At 45.3% G+C, this 17,473-nt stretch overlaps 1 protein-coding gene across 1 annotated transcript in view; it reads left to right on the plus strand.

Moving 5' to 3' along the window:
- maml3 (mastermind-like transcriptional coactivator 3) overlaps positions 1-17,473 on the plus strand; it is a gene marked incomplete at its 3' end in the record, with an annotated part of 109,978 nt that overhangs the window by 42,688 nt on the left and 49,817 nt on the right. The window lies entirely within an intron of this gene.

The following is a 17,473-nucleotide window of genomic DNA, read 5'->3' on the forward strand; positions in this document are numbered from 1 at the left end:
GCTGTGCTTTTTCACTCAGCAGGTCAAATCCTGGTGGGGTTGCAGCTCACAAGTGTGCCAGATAACACACGCCACACACACATGCATGCACACACGCACACATGTACACACACGCACGCACACACACACACATATTCACAGAGTAATGCATGGCGCACTGTATAGCCAGTGGGACATTGTTAATACTCTGCCATAGGGGATGCTCATGTCAGAGATTCACTTTGTTGCCATGGCAGCCCTCTCCCTCTCTCTCAGTGGGTGGAGCGGAGGAAAAAAGAAAAGTACAGAAAAATGTCAGTGTTGTTTGATGCCAGAGAAGCATCTCCCTCTCCCTCCCTGTCTACCTACATCTCTCTGCCTCTCTGTCTTTCGTTCTGAGTCCTCGCTCGCTCACTCTTTCGCTCACACTGTCCTCCTCCCCCCCCATTGCTATTCGCCGCGCCGGGAGCTCTGCCTTCCTAGGCGCATGATTGGCTAAGCTGAACCCAGCCAGCCGCTGCGTCCTCCAGAGCCTGTTGTGAAGGCAGACTGCCACACACATTCTAATACACACAAACACACACACAAACACACACACACACACACACACACACACACACACACACACAGGCCCTGTGCGCTCCAGCTTGGCTGCATCCTCAGCCCCTGAGCAAACTGAGCACTCTCATCAGGCTGCCAAGCAGTTGCACACACATGCACTTGCACACAGAGAAACACACACACACACAGGCAAACACACACACACAGACGAACACAACTACGCACACATGCACATGCACATGCACACGCACACACACAACTGTCTCTCTGTCTCTCTCAAACACACACACACGCACACACATAGGCATTATCTTTCCATGCTTGGACACTGATGGTGGTGCATCTGCATGTGGCTCACCAATGAAGCTATCTGGCCCACATAGCATCATCCTGGGTGTGGGTGATGGGCCCATGATCAGTGTGTGGTCTGTGTGGGGTTGAGCTTTGTAATGGTGAGGGATTTAAAACACATGTTCAGACAACAAAAATCCTCTTTTCTCATTCGTCTGGTGCATTCATTTCAGACAGCAGGTGACTAAACCTTTCCCAGTGTCCCTAAGCCCAAGTGTGTGTGTGTGTGTGTGTATGTGTGAGTGAGTGCGTGCTGACATGTATAAGAGAGAAGTAAATAAACACATACTTAAGGTTCCTTCTCCTCTTTAGCTGTGCAGAAAACAGGAGGTTGGAGACAAAAGCCACTCCATTTTTATCAAATTTGTGTCTGCACACCTTTCTGCTGCCGTGTGTGTGCGAGTGCGTGCGTGCGTGCGCGCGCGTGCGCAGATGCTCTGTAACAGGTGCTGAGCGCATAGTTTATGTTTTATACCAGAGCTCTGATGAAAGGGCCTTAAAGAAGACACACACACACTCCTCTCTCACACATACATACTCACAGACACGTACAGTCTATCTCTCTCGCTCTCTCTTACACACACACGCACGCTCACACACACACACACACACACACACACACACACACACACACACATACACACACAAAATGTTATCAAAGGGGTCCTGGTGGGGACAGTGGAGCAGAGCTGACTTGACCATCTGGCCACAACCGAGGCGGAACTCCCTCAGTGCGAGGACTGCTATGCTTCCTTCTAGTCCTGCAGCTCTCTCTTTCTCTCTCTTTACCTGGTCCTCTCTCTCTCCTCTCTGCCCCTTATTAGTTTTCTCTCCTTTCTTCCTCTCTATCTTTCTTTTTCTCTCCTTTGCTTTCTTACCCCGGTTCTCTGTTTCTTTCTTCCTATTTCCCGGTCATGTCTGAGCCCGCATCACCATCGATATTGGCTGTTGCTCCTGACGGGCACTGCGTGTGTGCCCCTCACAGCGTAGGCTGCATTAGCTCGGAGGAAGCCCTGCCTGCAGTGTCTGTCTGCCTTTGTGTACCAGGCCGAGTCCACAGGCTGGCGCTGAGCTGTTCTGAGTCCGAGTGGCACAGGGGCACTGTTGTGGCCTCGTGGAGTCAGTGGTGGGTTTTTGTGTGTCTTGTGTGACTTTTGCCTTGGTCCTGGGGAATATACAGTGTGTGCACTGCCAGGCAAACGACGGTGGTCAAATACAGCATCATACCTGCTGTGTGCTCTACTGTGAGTTATTTATACCAGGGTTAGCCACAGCCTTGTCGTACACAGTCCGGTGCAGATGTCAGTGGATTGTGAAGCCTTCACCAGTGCACAGCGTGTAAATATTATATTGTGTAACCGTACCACACAGTCTGGTTTGATTGAAATGTTTTCTAACGGCACTGCTATTCCTTGAAACGCCATAGGTTTTCCAGGTTGTAAGGCTGTACCTGTATCGTACTTTTTCGTATCGTACTGCTTGCCATGCTTTCAGGCTAACACATCTTATTTCCATGTTGATATTGTCAACAGACACCTTTAGGCATTCAGGAAAGAAGAGAGTGGTCTTTTTGATCTTGTTAATATGATGATATAAGATGCCCAGCTGAAGGTTTGAGTAAAGCCATGATAAATGTAGGGTAAAGATGGTTTCTACTGGGATTCTCAGTCTCTTTCTCTCTTTCTCCTTATTTCATGTTTTTCTGTGTTCTCAAAGTCTCTAACAAGAGAGATAGAGAGAGATGCACAAATCTGCTTTGCCCCTCAAACTCATCCCACTCGCTCCCTCTCCTCCCCGTGTCTTCATATTTTCTCTCTCTCTCTCTCTCTCTCTCTCTCTCTCTCTCTCTCTCTCTCTCTCTCTCTCTCTCTCTCTCTCTCTCTCTCTCACTATCCACAGTGTGGTGCAACTCCAGGAACAGGAAGTGACAGAACTCTAAAAATAGGGAAGCCAGACCTAGCAGAGAGAGTTGAGTGGCTACAACCAGAGGAGTGGAGGAAGAATAATCAAGTGTGCTTGTTTGGTGTCTGGTGGTTGAATTCTGGATAGTAAACACTAGAAACAAGATAAGCAGGCATATATAGTGAAAGAAAAAAAAGGTATGTGAGAGAGGGAAAGAGAGAGAACTATTTGTATTCACAAATTGTTTGAGCAAGAGAAGAACACATTTCAGGCCAAGGGATGGGAAGCACAGTGGTGGCTATGGGAGAAGGAAGTCATGAGATGTCGGTTTGCTGTCCGTCTGTCTGACTACCCTTTGCAGAGGACAGGTACTGGAGAAGAAGAGAGAGGCACACTGACTCTGAAGACCCTCCCCTCCACAGTCACTCCAACCTCATGACTGCTCTGAGAGCAAAGCATCAGTGACTCAACAACAAGGGCCTCCTTGTGCCTCTCTCTCTTTCTTTCTTTCTTTCTTTCTTTCTCTCTCTCTCTCTCGCTCTCTCTCTCTCTTTCTATCTACTGTATTTGTCTGTCGGATATTTTGGTGTAGGTACCTAAAGGCTCTATAGAAGATGGCTGATGTTCGAGAGACCTCTTCTAACCCACTGCCGGCTGTGGCTGACGGGGAGGTGCACGCCTCCCTTTTGGCTGTCACAGCCTTCGCTCAGCGCACAAGAATGTTAAGCCCTCCGACAAAGCAGCACAGACAGTGAAATTACAGGCGAGAAACCACCCTCCTCCTGAAACCTCAAAAGGTGTGGTGGTGGTGAACTCTGTGGTTAGTGCAGCTCAGTCTGCTCAGGCTCCAGACCAATGGGTGTGGGGTGGGGGGGAGGAAGGGGGGGTTTACTCCAGAAAGTCACAGGCTTGTCCCTCACACTCCCTTGACAGAATGCAAGCAGGCCCAGAATTCATTACTATGTAGGTTATATTTAGTTTTTTTTGTCTCTTTTCCATTGCTTTGCTTTGAAGCTTGACAACTCTCACTCTTAATTAACTGTTAACTGTCTCAGTCTTTGTCTCAGTCCCTCAGCAACAAGGAGTTGTGAATTGCCATGCGCTAAATACTCAGAGGAAAGTGAACCTAACTGTGCTTTCAAACAGGAACACCAACACTAAATCCTCCTTAGATCCTTCTTTTCTTCTTGTCTCATCCAGTGTTTCTTCCTTCCTTGCTTTTTTTTGCTGCATCCCTTGCTCTTAATCTCTCATGCTCTCTCTCCCTGCTTGTTCGCCCTGTCTCTCATCCCAGTTCTTTCTCCCCCTCTCTCATATTTCAGCGACTAGTCACTGCTTCCTCTGCCAGGCTGGCCCACCACAGCATGTGTTTGTTGATGGAGGGAGAGTCAGAGAGGGAGTGTCGTTCCCCTCTCCCTCTCTCTTTCTCTCTCTCTCTCTCTCTCTCTTACTCCCCCTCTCTCTCTTACCCTTCTTTTGCTATGTCAGCACTTCTGAAATTGCTGATGGTAAGGACAACACACACACACACACACACACACACACACACACACACACACGAGAAGTGTGCATACTGTGTGAAATAAACAGAATAGTTATGTGTGGGTTGGTTCGTGTGTGTGTGTGTGTGTGTGTGTGTGTGTGTGTGTGTGTGTGTGTATGATGTGTGTTTGTACATGCATCCATCTGGCCTGGTCTGATTTAAACCGTGGCTGTAAAGCCATGGATGCGTCCCAGTTTTGCCTGTGGCCATTAACAAATAGATGAATGTTAACATGTGGGAGTGTGTATGTGTGTGTTCATGGTGCTTTTCTTATGTTTCATATGTTATGTCTAATGTGTTAGGAAACTGGTGGTTACCTTGGGTGGATGACGGTGCTGCTAAGTGGAGTCATGAGGGGTATGGGAAGGGTATGTGGAGTTGTTTGTGATAGCCTTGGACCTGACGTCAGTCTGTCTCTCTCCTCCCCCCCCCCCCTCCCTGTGTGTACCCTGTGAAGGCCTCGGCCGTGTGTATATCAGCCGTCGTGCCTGTGTGTAATGGCTCATTTGAGAGGAAGCAGATCCACATAATTAGCATCCGTCAGGAGTGGCGGCAGCTCGTTTTTTTTTACCCCCTGCCGCAGCCATGTACAGTAACACAGAGCCCATTAGCCACATTAGCATGCTAACAAGGTCCCTGCATCAGGTTTATGGGGAGATTTAGCAGGTGGTGTAGTATGGAGTGGAACAGAGGAAAGTCATATGGGTTAAAAAAAAAAAAAAAAATAGTTTCTAGACTCTTCAGACAAAGATATGTGTGTATAGAAACGATTGGGTGTGATTGCTGCCCTGGGCTAGCTATGTTTAGTCAAACTGTGTGCTGGCATTTTATTTCATGAGGGCATTTGTGTGGGTGGGTGTCACATGATTGGGTGGTGATGCAGGGTGCAGGGACACAGTGGGCAGGTGGTGTGGAGTTCTCAGGGCCCTGTGTGTGTGTGTGTGTGTGTGTGTGTGTGTGTGTGTGTGTGTGTGTGTGTGTGTGTGTGTGTGTGTGTGTGTGTGTGTGTGTGTGCGTGTGTCCGCCAGTCTGTCTCCATGTGCAGTGCAGGGCCCACCCTTGCGGAAACAGAGGCGTGTGCCCTGTGCCGGAGATCTGGCTTGGCGGCCAGCAGCACTCTATTGTTCAGCTCGCCTCTCTGAATCCGTCTCCCACCCACCCCCAACCCCTCCATCTCCACCCCGCCTCTGTCACTCCCCTCTTTGTGTCTGTGTACCTCACCCCCCATCCCCCCCCCCAGGCCTTTTTGACTTCTCTTTATCACCACCATACCCAGTCTAGGTTTTTTTTCTGAGCTTCATCCATCCTTAGACTCCTACCTCCTCTCTGGCCCACTCTATGTATAAATCTCTATCTTCCTTTCATCCTCTCTCTCTCCCATCTCTTTCTCTCTCTCTCTCTCTCTCTCTCTCTCTCTCTCTCTCACAGTAGTGTGGGGCGGGCTGTAGTAATTGCCTGTTCTCCCTGGGCGGCTGATGCCTTTTATTGGATTGGCGTAGGATTTCAGGGGCTGTGTTTAACACGCAGGCAGCCGCTGCAGCGCAAACACAGCCTGTGTTTAAACAGAGGCCCATTAACAGGGGATCGAGAGCGAGAGAGAAGGGGAAGGAGAGAGAGAGAGAGAGAGTGAGAAGGGGGGGTTGAGAGGGAGAGGTGCAAGGGTGGAGGGCGTGTTTAGTGTCGTTTAGGAGGAGGCGGGAGTGCTCAACGAGCGAAAGCTGTGTGCGTTAACACTCTGCTTTCTCTTTCTCTGTCTGTATCCCTCTCTTTCTTTATCTCTATGTATCTCTCTCTCTGTCTGTCTGTCTCCCTCTCTTTTTATCTTTCTCTATCCCTCTATCAGTCTTCCTCTCTTTCTTTCTCTCTCTGTTTTTCTTCAATATCTTAATACCCAGTGCTAATATGCCTGGCTACTCATTGCTAAAGCTGCCCCCCAATTTTCAGTCTCATCTCCACTACATGCACACAAAATGGAAATGTGTGTTTTTATGTCAGTTCCCATGTTGGATATACCGGACTGTTAATCTGACAATAGCTTTTGATTCGTTTTTTTGGGGGGAGAGAAAGGAACGCCTTCACACACACACACACACACACACACACACACACACACACACACACACACACACACACACACACACAGAGAGAGAGCTAGCAGAGGAAGAGGCTGGAACACTGTGCTGAGGTTTATTTTTAAATCTCTGTATCCCACAGACAGGAACCAAGTTCTGGCAGAGGAGGATGGGAAGGGGGAGGAGAGAGAGGGAGACGAGTGAGGTGGGAGTGAGGGATGGATGGAGCGGAAAAGAGAAGGGAAGGGAGGGGAGGGGAGGGGAGTGGAGGATAAGCTGGAAAAGACAAGTGAACTTCAGGTAAGGGTTAGGGGGTGTTAATTTGGCACCTGATGCCAGCGCTCTCGTGGGATTGCAGAATAAGGACTCTATTTTGGCTAGCATGGTGTGCTTACTGCGCGTGCAGAAATTACACAACAGAGTTTAGTGAAACGAATTAATGTGTTGAGTAGACTTGGTGGTATTAGCTGTCTTGTATTAGGGAATCTTTATTATTTATTATTGAGGTTAATCTTTCTTCTGTAAAATGTTCAGCAATGTCTTTATCTTTACCTATTGAGAATGAGTTTCTCATCACAGTGAGTTAAAGCATTCCATTACCGTTACCGGTCTGCATCAGCTTGCTGATAAGTAATTTATACACTGGTTAAACCCCTCACATTGTACAGTATAAGGGAAACTAACTACACCCAAACCACTTGCTGTTCTTAGACTTGGTGGTCCACAGTATCCTTATTTTTTGTGAAGACAATTTTTATCCAACACAATAACACTAATCCAAGTGCAAAGGTTCAGATGAGTGTCTTCATGACCATTTGGACATAAAAAGATATTGATGTAGAGCAATACAAAATAGTTTGACTGAAAAAAAACTATATATATTTCTGAGTTTGATCATAAATAGAGATGAGTTGCTGAATCAAGCAGGTCTGCCTATTTAAATCAGGTTCTGAAGGTTTCAGTGCAGTATCAGTGATGGACCAGAGAGATGTGAGAAAGGGGGAGTGAAAATACTTTTTTACAGACAGAAAAGAGAAATTTAGATGCTATTTTAAAGAATTTAGTTAATGCTTCATGCTAATTTAATAGAAATGGGCACTTGCATACAAATGCTCTTAAGTCACACAATGCACTTTTGCAAGATTTCCTGCAAAGTTACGTTTGAAGGATGAAAGTATTTCAACATTAAATGGATTTATGATCGTTGTTGTGAATTATCACTAATTAGCATATAGCAGCTATTATCCCAATTTCAAACAAATAAGCCATAAGATGTATATGCTACAACAATGTTTTCCTCTGTTCCTCTTTCTATCTACAGCATTTATTTTGTTTTCAAATCCTTATGTTACATTTATTTAATGAAAATGGTCCTCTTTCACCTGTTGAAGCGGTCAAATCGTTCAGCCTACTACTTGGGCCAGGTTTCCCAAACTGCTTGGACGCCGAAGGTCACTGCTTGCAGCTATATTTAACCATACTATTGATATATGAGGCCATATACTCCTGTCCTAGTAGGTCATTAAGCATTTACTCCACAATGAGGCATATTCCTGCCCTCAACTAATAATCCAACACTTTAAATTAGCATGCATATGTTTTAAAACTTTGTAAATAAATGCCAAGTACAGTTATACAATAAAGCTCACATTGTGACAATTTGTGACAATCACATTTCACAAAAAGCTCAAATTCACAGGTACTGTTTCACACCCAACAGAGTACAGTCACTACACCCACAAACTATAGTTCCTTACATTTTCACTCAGAATAACAAACAACTAACTTTTTACCCATGTTTTGCACACTTTTCTTGGAACTGACAATATCTTGCTATTTCACTTAATTCTTGCCCTTTATCTGACTTCATGCTGCGATCATATTACACACTGCTATGCGGTGTGTCTTGTTGATTCACAATTTAGTATAGGTGTAGAATCTACATTTGTGGATGGCAATCTGAATATTTTCATATTTTAGTGTTGCCACATATTAAGTGTCGGAAGTGGCTCTAATTTGATTTTGGTTTGTGTGTGTGTGTGTGTGTGTGTGTGTGTGTGTGTGTGTGTGTGTGTGTGTGTGTGTTCCTTTCACCCTGTTAATTAAAGGGCCGTTTGCCATAATGAGCTCATTTCACAGTCTGATGAACTCAAGCATCACACACACACACACACACACACACACACACACACACACACACACACACACACACACACACACACACACACACACACACACACATACACACTCACACACATACAAACACACTTATACACAAAACAAGCACTTATACAGTACCCTCTCACACATTCGTATACACACACACACATACTCAAATGAGCCCAAACACCTAAAGCTACTTCAGTCCAAATCATCTATAAATCAGCTTGCAGAAATTGACGACCTCAAGGGGATGGGCTCTCAGTTTGTGAGTGCAGGTGTGTGTCTGTATGTGTGTGAGAGAGAGATAGAGGTGCAAGCATGGTATTAAGTTTATGAAAACTGGATTGATGTAAAGTGTTACCGATTTCACACGTTTCATTTAGACACATTCATAAAGGGTCATGAATGCCATATAATGATTGACATAAGTGTATATATAATAATTTATACATAGTAATTACTGCACTCATAAAGCTCAACAATGTAGTAGTATAAGCCCTTACAGCTTAAAGTATCAGAATGCTGATTAAACCTTCTTTAACCTCTTGATAATGGCATCGATGACATCTTTGCCTTATGTTAAATGATGTTTATTATCATACAAGCTTTCATAAGAATAATTGTTTCGGGCTGCAATATCATAATGCTTTATGAATGCAGGCATGTCTATTTATAAGTAATTATGCGGATGTACATCAATCACTATGATGCATCATGAATATTTTATAAACATTCAAAGATGTGTTTTTTAATGCTTTATAGATACTTTGTTTTAGTAAAGTGTTGTGCGTGTGTGTAATGATTTGTAAAACTTAGAACAAAAATCCTTTGGACCATGCCTACACACACACACTCACTCTCACTCTCTCTTTCTTTCTCTCTATCGCTCTCTCTCTCTCTAGCTCTCTCTCTCTCTCTCTTGGCAGCTTAAACAGCCATCCACATCCACCCTACACATGCTCCTTCAGACTCGTGGATTAGCCTGGGGAAACACATGCTTTACACACATGAGTCTGGCTTAGGAGGAAGGATGTACATCCGCTGTCATTCCTCTGTGTGTGTGAGAGAGAGTCAGTGTGTGTGCCCTCAAACAAATGCATTCGCTTCGTTAAACACGTGTGTGTGTGTGTGTGTGTCTCTGTGTGTGTGTCTGTGTGTTTGTGTGTTTGTGTCTGTGTGTGTGTGTGTGTACGTATTTACAAAGATGTTGCTTTTGCCAAATGCACGTCTGGTCAGGGCCAGACTTGTGCCAGAATTCGTTGCTTTGAATGAGACTTCATCTTCTGATGCCACAACCTTCTGCGTCATCACCAAGACATGCCACAGTACTTCCACTCAACTGCACTGAAACTTGATATTCATTCATACAAGAATATTAACCGCACATCCTCTGGAAATGATAAGTATCTAATTAACAAGCGCTGGGCTGAACAACAGACTCCTTCTAAGGGGGTTTGTCTTATTTTGAATTAGAGTTTGATCAAAGCCTTCATCCATCAAATTCCTTGAACCGACCATTGGGATTATTCTCATTAGCATCTGAGGGTCTGTCCTGTTTTTTATTAGTCCTCTAGGTTTACTGTCTAGGGATACATCTGTCACTCAAAATACATCCATAAACATCCATCTGCCCACACACTGATGTCTGCACTGTGCTTCATGTATGGGAGTATGAAGGTGACTGCAAGGTCAGTGGCTTTCCGGGCCCCCCTGTAGGTTACAGATGGGAGTGACTGCTCCTTGAGGTTTGTGGCAGTGGATGGGAATGGGTTTGAAGGTAAACGGGTGCGTAAGTACATGTGGGAATGTATGTGTCTGGAAGTTTGGGAGTCGTCTTCCCTCACCGCAGGGCTCTGTTGATGCTGAAAGGGTGATAGGATGGGCAGAATCAAGGGAGAAGAGGAAGGGAAGGAGGCATTTGTCATCAATGGATGACTGAGTTTCTTTCTTCCGAAAGATAGGTAAAAAGACAGGAGCAGGAAGTAGAGGAGTGGATATGTAGACACCTTGTATGTAGATACCTCATGTCAAATGCGTTTGCTGAAGTCATGGTACCACTGTTGTTTTAAAGAGATCATGTTTAATGTTCTCTCTCTGTCAAACACAGGTCAGCTGTTTAAGCTGAGAAAGCGGAGATCGTTTTTTGTGGACAGTGGCTGCTTTACCCACATATTGTATTAGTGCAGAGCTGGTTTTAATGTGCTATTCTGTTATCAGGAGATGGCAGAGCCACCCACCAAAATGGCGATTGTGGAAAATCAGTGCAGGTTGGTCTCCTCTGTAATGGAGCGCCTTCTCTAAAAAAATGCTGTCATTTTTCTGGCAAGGGAATAAGGGGGGAGAGGGAGGGAGAGAGAAAGAGAGAGGTTGAGCCATGGCTGGTTGCTTCCTGTACATTATTGGCAAAGCTGTCCACTGCAATCAGCAGAGGGGCTGGGGGGAGGGGCCACCAGAGCAGGAGGTTGCTATAACAACCGCACCTTGGTGTGTTTCTCTCGCTCGCTCTCTCTCTCTCTCTTTTCTTTCCGTCTCTCCTGACAAATGACTCTCTGCTGTTGGTGAGACTCAGAGCCAGTGCTGCTGCTTCAGTCGCACGAAAGCGCAACTGCCTGTCTGAAGAGGCCCCCCCTCCTCCCCCTTTTCCTGCTCCACTGCCTCCCTTCCCTCCTCCCTCTCTGCCTCCTCTTCACTCTCTCTTCTCTACCTCTGTTTTTGCTCATTCTGTGTGTTCTTTCAGTGTGAAACAGGCGTGAGAGCAAGTGTGTGTGTGTTTTGATTATGTGTGTGTGTGCACGTGCACACAGATGTGTGTGAGCTACAAAGGGCTTTAACACACGGTGGATGAAAAAATAAACAACCCTCTGTTATCCGCCTCCTTTCTCCTACTCTGGTGTCTATCTCTCTTTCGCTCTCTTTCTTTCACCCTTCCGCTCCCCTTTCCCTCTCCCTTCCCTCTCTCTCTCTAATGTTCGAAGGAGCTTTTTGGATCAGAACATCTTGCTCTTTTTTCTCCACACATTCAGTCCTCTGTGTGTGTGTGTGTGTGTGTCTGTCTGTGTGTGTGTGTGCCCCTCCTTGTTCAGTGAAGAATCGTTTCCCTCCTTCCTCTCTCTCTCACTCTCTCGGTCGCGGCGTTCAGTCCGCTCGCCTAGCGTAGCGACACCGCTGCCGTGGCTGTCGAGCCCCGGCTGGTTGCCGGGGCGGGTTGTCGGGCTATCCCGGCTTGTAATTACACGGCTGAGCGTGAAGGCGCAGTGTTTAGCCACCTCTGTAGGTTGGTTTTACGACGGGGCTGGCGCTAAGCACCGATAATTAGAGAGATTTCGCTCGCAGACTACTTTGGGTGATGGCTATTATTGACATCAATCACCTGCTTCTCTAACGCAAAATATGAAATAGAGAGCAGGGGAGAAGGAGAGGGAGAAAAATGATATGGGGGGGAGAGAGAGCAAGAGAAAGACAAAGCTACATCTTGTAGATGGAATGGAAGGAAAGAAAGAGACGGAGGGAAAAAACGAATGAGTATGGGGCATATTTATGAGGTAAACTGACAGAGGAGATGGTCTGGGCAGATTCTGAGAAGACTTGTTGTTTTTCATCCATTCCTCACCCCCTCCGTCAGTGTCTCTATCTGTTTATCCCTCTCTGTCTCTCTCACTGTCTCTGTCTGTCTCTGTCTGTGTCTATCCCTCTCTCTCTGTCTCGTGTCGGGGTGGAGGAAGCAGTCAGTTGCGGTTTCCTCGTTGTATGGGGGAGGTGAGTGACAGCCAGCCTAATCGTCTTTATGGCACGATGAATGCTATTAATATTGACAGGCGTCGTGTCGCCCGGCTGCACCCCGGCACCCCACCCACTGGAGGCAAGAAAAAGGGTTGAGGGAGACCACAACAACAATAACACATCCTACCATTTGCCTCAAATGAGCTGGGTCTGAGAAAAAGAGCACATGAGAAGAGATAAAGAACGATAGAAAGAGAGAGGGAGAGATAAAGACAGGAAGAGATATGGGTGCCCTAGTTTTTATCTTGATTATCTTTTGCTCCTTTTTTTTTCTATGACGCTGGTGAGTAAACATGGGTCGTCTTTGTTTTCCGATGTGCTCTGACTCCTGTCGTCGCCGTGGGGATAGACGGAGAGAGGGATGAAGGACATGCAGGAAGAAGAACAAGAAGAGGAGGAGGAGGGAAAGGGGGAGGGGGGATGCATATCCATGAATCTCGTTATTTCAGAATTTCATTTGGCACGTCTGAATGGAGTGGCACGCATGAGACTCACACACACATGCTAAAACACACACAAGCACATGCTAAAACGCACATGCAAACACACACACACACACACACACACACACACCAATCTCCTGAGGATATGAAGGGGAGACTGATCTTGCAGATAGATGTTGGAATTTGCCAGTGGTTCTGGAATGGTTCATTCCTGGCCTGTAATGAGTGCCTGTGTGCACACAAGCAGACAAAACACACACACACACACACACACACACACACACACACACACACACACACACACACACACACATGCCATCAAGCCCTGATGAAACAGCCAGTGTGGGTGATCAACATTCTCTAATTAGCAACAGAGTACATCAGCACATAAGCACTAACACACACACACCAACACACTTACCCACACATGTGCAGCTTTTGATATCCTCAAACAGCTTTCATTGAGTTCAGTTGGTGATGTGACCTGTACATTTTTGGCAGGACCAAATTAAGAGCCCATTGGAAATATCTCCACAGCCTTCCATGTTTTGTCTTCTTAAAGCAATCATGGGATTTTCATTGCTCACTTACTCTTATTTAATGTAAACACTGACCTCCCTTGTTCTCCTTGTGGTTTTGCATATTAGGACAGAAGCTGCTAGCCATATGTCTCATACTGTACTGTGACAGCAGGTAATTTCATCATCAGCTGATGACAGAATCTTCACGTTTGATTCATTACGCGGCCCTGGCCTTATCAATCTTCTCCTCCTGCTGCAGATACAGATGCTGTAGCGGAATAGGCCCCAGGCACATCTGAATACAAAACTGGGCTCTTTCCCTTCCAGGACACAGATCAAGTGTAGTTGGGTTTGACTGTATAGTATGGGTGCGGTTCATTGGCACCTTAGCTTTATATAGGTATAGCTGGAGCTCTCCCAAGGATAATTTTCAGGGAAAGTATGTCGTTCCTTCAAGCACTTATCCACCGTAGGTATTGACACAGGTGGATTGTCTTACTCACTTCCAGCTTTCTTGAAAAAAGCTCAAGGTTATTGGGTTATTGGCAAACAAGCACTTCATCTCAAATGAACACAGTATCTTACTTTTGGAGTATTTCTGAGTGGCTTTCAATGTGTATTACAGGCATGGTGACACCCAAAAATGGCCTTGCCATTAAGACCTGTGTGTGTGTGATATATTTGTGTGTTTATGTGTCTGGACTGACCTGGAGTTTCCATCACAATGTTGCTTTTTCCAGCCAGAGTCTTTTTTGGAGGATTTTCACCCATTCTTCCTTGCAAAAGGCTTCTAGGTTATTGGGATGTCTAGCATGCCCTGCTCTTTTGAGGTCTATCCACAGTTTTATCGGTGTTGTTTAGTTTGGGGGACTGTAAAGGCCAGTGCAAAACCTTTTGAATTTTGCTGTGTGTTTAGGATGATTATGCTGTTGTGGAGCCATCCTTTTTTCATCTTCAGCTTTTTTATAGATAATGTGATGTTTGCCTCCAGAATTTGCTGTTATTTAATTGAATCCAATCCATTCTTCCCTCTACCAGTAAAATGTTCCCTGTGCTACTGTCTGCTACACAAGCCTAAAGCATGATCGATCCACCCTTGTTAGAAAGGTGGTTTTCTCATGAAATTCTGCACCCTTTTTTCTCTAAAACTTTCCAAAAAGTTAATTAGTCCACAGTCAACTTGTGATGCTGAATTTTGTTGTGAGGACGCAGGAAATGTTTTCTTCTGATGACTTTCATTATGGGCATATGTGTGCAGGTGTCACTGCACAGTAGAACAGTGCACAACCACTACAGTGTCTGCTTAAACTTACAGAGGGTCTTTTGCAGTCAAGCGGGAGTTTTGATTTGCTTTTCTAGTATTCCTACTAGCAGTTCTCCCTGAAAGTTTTCTTGGTCTTCCAAGCCTCACCTTGACCTCCACCGTTTGGGTTAACTGCTATTTCTTAAATACATAACTACTGGGCTACCTAAAGATGCTTTTCTATCTCCTTATAGTCTCCTTCTGCTTTGTACTCATTATCTGAATTTCCAGAGTGCTAGGCAGCTGCTTAGAGGAGCCCATGGCTGCTGATTGTTGGGACAAGGTTTGAGGAGTCAGTATTTATCAAGCTTTGAGATGTGCATCACCTGGCCTTTTTTAACAGTGATTGTGAAAAGACCATAGCTGTAACAAGCTAATTAAGGTCTGAGACCTTGGTAAATGTTAAAGAAAGCTCGGGGTGCCCAAACCTTTGCATGGTGCTCCTTTCCTTTTTTCACTCCAAAGTTGTACAAAACAAAGATAGAATAGTATTGTTGCTTAAAATGTTTAAAATCAATGTTTCATCCAGGGGCCTTTATGTATAGCATCGCATTGTATAGGCTGATACAGAGGGAGCAAGAAATGTATACTATAGCACTGTATGGGCTGCTACAGAGGGGAAAGGCATGTATACTATAGCACTGTATAGGCTGCTACAGAGGGGAAAGGCATGTATACTATAGCACTGTATAGGCTGCTACAGAGGGGAAAGGCATGTATACTACAGCACTGTATGGGCTGCTACAGAGGGGAAAGGCATGTATACTATAGCACTGTATGGGCTGCTACAGAGGAAAAGGCATGTATACTATAGCACTGTATAGGCTGCTACAGATGGGAAAAGGCATGTATACTTTAGCACTGTATAGGCTGCTACAGAGGAAAAGGCATGTATACTATAGCACTGTATAGGCTGCTACAGATGAGAAAAGGCATGTACACTTTAGCACTGTATAGGCTGCTACAGAGGGGAAAGGCATGTATATTATAGCACTGTATAGGCTGCTACAGAGGGGAAAGGCATGTATACTATAGCACTGTATAGGCTGCTACAGATGGGAAAGGCATGTATACTATAGCACTGTATAGGCTGCTACAGAGGGGAAAGGCATGTATACTATAGCACTGTATAGGCTGCTACAGAGGGGAAAGGCATGTATACTATAGCACTGTATAGGCTGCTACAGATGGGAAAGGCATGTATACTATAGCACTGTATAGGCTGCTACAGAGGGGAAAGGCATGTATACTATAGCACTGTATAGGCTGCTACAGATGGGAAAGGCATGTATACTATAGCACTGTATAGGCTGCTACAGATGGGAAAGGCATGTATACTATAGCACTGTATGGGCTGCTACAGAGGGGAAAGGCATGTATATTATAGCACTGTATAGGCTGCTACAGATGGGAAAGGCATGTATACTATAGCACTGTATGGGCTGCTACAGAGGGGAAAGGCATGTATACTATAGCACTGTATAGGCTGCTACAGATGGGAAAGGCATGTATACTATAGCACTGTATAGGCTGCTACAGAGGGGAAAAGGCATTAAGACCTGTGTGTTTTCATCATAGGCTGGTGAATTCACCAGGATGTAAAAATCAGCAGGTGTTTACGCACCACCTTATGTATTATAACACTGAGTGGGAAAGATGGATTCAATCCTAAATCTGACCAGTGAGTTCACACCCTTGCGTCATGTGGCCTGTAAATTCCCATCAGTGAAGTACTTGAAACGACAGATTGGTCATAAAGACACATGTGAGGGTATTTTGCATTTAACTAAATATGAATCAGTCTATTGCAAGGGGCAGAGAAGCTATGACAATATCTTTGGTGTAGTGGCAGCACAAACCTGATATTTGCACCACCACATTAGTCCTGTGTATCTGTGTGGGTGTGTTGATGTGAGTGTACATCTGTTGCCTACGCGCATGTTTGTGTGTGTGTGTGTGTGTGTGTGTGTGTGTGTGTGATCTAGAACCTTATCACTGAGCAACGCTGATAACTGCCGGGCTCGTAACTGCCAGCGCTGTGTGCACATAATGACTGAGACAAATGAAGCAAGAGCCACTGGTGTAACAAGTGCTTGCCCAAGTGTGAACAATGGAACTTCGTCTACTGCCGTTTCTCTCCTTCCCTCCTCCTCGGGATGGTGATTAGGCCCAGTAGGCATTTGTGATCGCGTCATTGTTTCATCTAAACAGCGGTTTGCCTCCAACTGGTTTAGAGGCTGTTAATGTGTGCTGGCATGTCGTGTTGGCCAAAGGGCAGGTGGTGGTGTTTAAGCACTTTCTGCCGTGGCAAAAGGCATCACGTGCTTGAGAGACCTCTGGCTCAGTGTGCTTCTCTTCCTTGAATTAGCCCCCTAATTGCCTCTCGAGAGGGAGATGACGTACGCATATACTCAAACGCACTGGACTATGGGACGTGTAGCATAACAAGAGGTCTCATCTTGAATGTTTGTAGTACATTTGTAGATGGTGGAACAATAGAAGACAAAGTAGATATGTTTTCTTTATTATTCTCTCTTTCTGTTGTGTCTGAGAGAGATATGGGTTTGAAATATCTAGGGTGTCTCAGGTTCTTTAGATGGAACATCTGTATACCTTAGTATTCTACTGTCTCTGGTGCTGCACCTAAATGGTAATACAATTAACTTTGATCTTGACCTATTTTCAAATAGTGATTAATCTTCTTCTACTAATTTGAGGTACAGCTAGATCCTTAGGATATCTACCTGTTGAAAGCCTTGATATTCCTTGAAGACTGAAAATGTTGTTGGGATGAGTGTATGTGGCACATTGGCACTGAGCCCAAATCCTGAGAAATGTAATTTTGTTGTCCCACC

The sequence above is a fragment of the Sprattus sprattus genome (genome assembly GCF_963457725.1).
Source record: "Sprattus sprattus genome assembly, chromosome: 4".
In the NCBI taxonomy this organism is placed as follows: Eukaryota; Metazoa; Chordata; class Actinopteri; order Clupeiformes; family Clupeidae; genus Sprattus; species Sprattus sprattus.